This window comes from Lates calcarifer, unplaced genomic scaffold (genome assembly GCF_001640805.2).
Source record: "Lates calcarifer isolate ASB-BC8 unplaced genomic scaffold, TLL_Latcal_v3 _unitig_4686_quiver_2100, whole genome shotgun sequence".
In the NCBI taxonomy this organism is placed as follows: domain Eukaryota; kingdom Metazoa; phylum Chordata; class Actinopteri; family Centropomidae; genus Lates; species Lates calcarifer.
This window is the reverse complement of record NW_026117047.1, coordinates 16,545-21,011: the sequence shown is the minus strand read 5'-3', so window position 1 is coordinate 21,011 and position 4,467 is coordinate 16,545. Positions and strand designations below refer to the sequence as shown.

The 4,467-nt window shown below is 41.3% G+C and overlaps 1 long non-coding RNA gene across 1 annotated transcript; it reads left to right on the top strand.

Annotated features, from left to right (window-relative positions):
• The first annotated feature begins 393 nt into the window (after nucleotides 1-393).
• Nucleotides 394-4,065, top strand: LOC127140526 (uncharacterized). Its single transcript, XR_007811011.1, has 3 exons — nucleotides 394-600; nucleotides 2,776-3,277; nucleotides 3,853-4,065. It is a non-coding gene; the product is annotated as an uncharacterized LOC127140526 (long non-coding RNA).
• Nucleotides 4,066-4,467: the final 402 nt, after the last annotated feature.

The window sequence follows — 4,467 nt, the reverse complement described above, 5'->3', positions numbered from 1 at the left end:
AAAGTATTCTCACAAATATGAGCTGTGATAACTACTGCCCTAAAAATACAGTCAAAAGTCAAGGTCAGTACAAGTAGTTCGTATCTCACTTCTACACACACACACACACTAATTCCTTCTGTTTTAAGTGTTAAAAGTTCAGACCTTAATATTGTTTCAGGATGCAGATCATCTGTCTGATAGTAAAAGTTGACCCAAATATCAGGTCTAACTTGGTTTCTGTAGAAGTTCTACTCTACAGCCTCAGATAAATCCGCCATGTTGAGAGTCCTTTCGGTGACTACAGTTTCTCTCTTCTTCACTTCGAACGAGCAACTTCCGCTGATTCGACCAACCACACGCGGCTGGTACGCGGTGTTGTCATTGGCCGTGACGTCAGTCGCGTTGGCCTTGACGCAAAACGTCGTTGACTGAGGCCCTGGGGAGAGCTGAGCGGCGCAGGAACAGCGTTGGATGAAACTGTGAAAATATAGAGTAAAACCAACGTTAGAGTCGTCGCTTCGGTTTGTTAGCACTGTGAGAAACTTCATCGCTGAAAAACCTAGGAGCTATTTTTGTCCATCAGCAGTGAGGCTGGACGCTGAGTTCACCCGCGCGAAGGTAAGGCTAGCAAGCTAACTGGTCAGCGGCTATCGTTAGCTTTAGCGTTAGCATTAACATTGGCTTCGACTTTAGCCCTTGCCTTTTTGTTCAATGATATCTTTCGACTTCATTTCTATTTTCCGTCGTTTAAATTGTGTGCGAGTGACTGTGTGTGTGTCTGCGACCCAGCCGTCCCTGACTCCTGTTAGTTTGTTTGCAACTTGTTAGCAACTCGTTAGCAAACTCTTTGTGGTAATTTCATCTTTTCAATGTGTTTGTGGTAGTTTTGTCTCTTTGTGGTCGTTTTGCCTCTTCTTATGTTTCACTGTTTTGTCTCTTTGTGGCAGTTTTTCGACTCTGTGGTCGACCTGCATCATTTTGCGTCTCTACCCGGCTGTCTACCTCTATGTAACAGCGTTAGCATTAGCGTTAGCTTTCTCGTGTTCTCGTTTGATCCCAGTTCCTTTTTCCGTCGTTTAGATTGCGTGAGTGAGTGTATGTTTGTGTTTCTGTGACTTAAGCGTCCCTGACTCCTGATAATTTGTCGGAAACTGTTTGTAATTCAGTTTAATGGTGGATTAGCATGTTGTTGTGGCAGTCTTGCGTCTTTGTGGTCGTTGAGCATAATTTTGTGTCTCTGTCTGCCTGTGTACATTTGTTTATGGTCAGTTTTTTGTCTGAGTACATGTTAGTAAGTATTAGTAGTAACATTTACAGCTTCAAGTTAAGCTTTGAAAGTGAAAATTATGCAGCAACTGCCTTAAGTTGCTTGGTTCAGTGCTACTGTTTAAATTCCAGGTCAAACCTTGGTATTTAATGAGTTTAGCATGTTAACCCTGTTTTCATTATGAATTTTAGAGCCCACACTGCAAAGCAAGATGAGGTTACACCATGTTTACTGCCTCCATGTCCAGGCAGTTTCACACTGTGAATCCTGAGTGTTGCAACTTTGTGATGTGAACCTACAATGACATTTTTGTAGAAAGAATTTTACCTGACAGGAAATTTGGGGATGATGTGATTCAAAGGTTTTTGCCTAATCCCCATTATATGTGTTAGTGTGGTAGTTTTGTGTGTCTTGTTCTGTTCCTGATTATTTTGACTCTCTGTGGCCATTTTCTGTCTAATTGTGACAGTTTGCATTTTGTGTGTCTTTTTGGTCATTTGCATAGTTTTGAGTCTCAGTTCTTTGTCATTTTGTGACTGTTCAGCGTGTTTGTGGTAGTTTTGTGTCTTTGTGGTAGTGTGTGGCAACATTTTCTGTTTCTACTTAGTCACCTTTCATCTTTTTATGATCAGCTTTTGTGTCTTTGTGTTCATTTTTGTATCTTTGTAGTTTTGTGTCCTTTCCTGGCATAGTTTTCTGGTCATTTTGGTTCTCCTTGTGAGAGATTTTTGAGGATATATTTTGCAAGTGAAGAAATATCACACTGACATAAGTATTCAGACCCTGACATTTGAAATTTAGCTTGCATTCCTCCCATTTCTCTGGATCATCTCAGAAATGTGGATCTGTAATGACATTTTTGTTGAAAGAATTTTGTCTGATAAGGAATTTTGGGATGATATGATTCCCAAAGTTGGGACTGCAAGTTACATAAAGTATGTTAACATGTTCATGATGAAAAGCACTAGCTCAGGCACTAGTGTTAAAAACACATGACATATATAAATGTATCTTTTTTGGCAATCAGTTGTTTACTGAGAAGATTCAATAATACAACAGAGGAATTAGTGGTTTCTTAGTCACCAGAACTAACACAGGTTTGCGTCAGAACGTACTCTGTCCTCTCACTGTCATCTATGGTTTGGTCTGTCTGGTATGCTGCATCTACATAGAATGTATGGCAGCAGAAAGAGGGATTAGTTACAGACTACACATATTTATTTAAGATTTTTCATATAAGCTGCTGTTAAGACCTTTGTAAATTTGGTTGTTATTCATTAAACGAAAACAACACAAAAAACAGACATTTAAACTGATGGTGTTTGTTATTGTTGTGCACAGTAACATACATAATTGCTTCAGTGATTAATTGATAGACACATAATTAACAATCATTTTAGTTACCTCTAATGTTCAGTTGGAATGTTGAATATTTCTCTGTGTTTTCATGGTTAAAGTGTCGATAAGGAATAGGTAGTAGTGTATTGATCATTTTCCTTTGTATGTTTCTCATTGATTTCCTCCAGGTGTCACCACTTCATCCACCGCATCGTCCATGATCACAGAGACGTCGTCCATGATCGGAGAGACATTGTTGAGGATGAGGGAGACATCGTCCACGATCAGAGACATTGTCCATGACTCGTGGTGACTCGGTCCCCGATAAGTCGGCATTGCTGGCGTTCAGAGACATTGTCGATGATCGCAGAGACTTTGTCCATAATCTCAGAGACATTGTCCGCGATCGCAAAGACGTCTTCCACGATCGCAGAGACATGGTCCATGATCGGTGAGGCATTGTTGAGGATGAGGGAGACATCGTCCACGATCAGAGACATTGTCCATGACTCGTGGTGACTCGGTCCCCGATAAGTCGGCATTGCTGGCGTTCAGAGACATTGTCGATGATCCAGAGACTTTGTCCATAATCTCAGAGACATTGTCCACGATCACAGGGACGTAGTCCACGGTCGCAGAGAGTCTTCGTTCAGTGAAGAAGTTCTTTGAGACCAGGACAGAGGGCTCCAGGTAATTCACAAACAGCTTCACATCAACTGTCAAACACAGAGCACTGACATTAAACTGTTTATGTTCAGTAGTCAGTATGTCAGAAAAGTGTAATAATAGAAGTAATCTGCAATATAAAAGTAATATATAAGTAATCTGTATTAAAAATAATTAGCAATATCAGAAGAAGTATGAAATAATCACAGTAGTAAGACATCAAAACTGTCAAAGAAAGTCATAATGTAGTAAGACAAAAAATGTCATAGTATGGTATGGTGTCTAGACCGTACTCAGCAGCAGGCAACAGTGGCAAGAAAACTTCCTTTAAGAGCAGAAATATTGAAAAGAACCAGACTCAGGTGGGCGCATCTGCCTCAACCAGTTGGATAGTACAGTGAAGTATCAAAATGTTGTGAAATATCACAGTATAGTAAGGCATGACAATGTCTTAGTATAATAAGGCACATGTTTGTTAAATGCTCTAGTTCAGCTGTAATGTGAACATTCTCTGTGTTTCATGTTATAAGTGTCGATAAGGAATAGGTAGTAGTGTATTGATCATTTTCCTTTGTATGTTTCTCATTGATTTCCTCCAGGTGTCACCACTTCATCCACCGCATCGTCCATGATCACAGAGACGTCGTCCATGATCGGAGAGACATTGTTGAGGATGAGGGAGACATCGTCCACGATCAGAGACATTGTCCATGACTCGTGGTGACTCGGTCCCCGATAAGTCGGCATTGCTGGCGTTCAGAGACATTGTCGATGATCGCAGAGACTTTGTCCATAATCTCAGAGACATTGTCCGCGATCCCGGCATCGTCCACGATCGCAGAGACATGGTCCATGATCGAGAGACATTGTTGAGGATGAGGAGACATGTCCATGATCAGAGACATTGTCCACGATGCAGAAACTGTTAAAGACGAGAGAGACATTGTCCATGCTTCGCGGAGCTCTGCGCAGAATCGGTAGAGACACTGTGGTTCTCGATCGACGGCATGAACCGTCATGAGACTTTGTCGTTGATCTCGAGACATTCTGCGATCACAGAGCATTGTTCATGATCACAGAGACTTGTCATAATCTCAGAGACATGTCCGCGATCAGAGACGTAGTCCACGATCACAGAGAGTCTTCGTACAATGAAGAAGTTCTTTGAGACAGGACAGAGGCTCCAGGTAATTCACAAACAGCTTCACATCAGC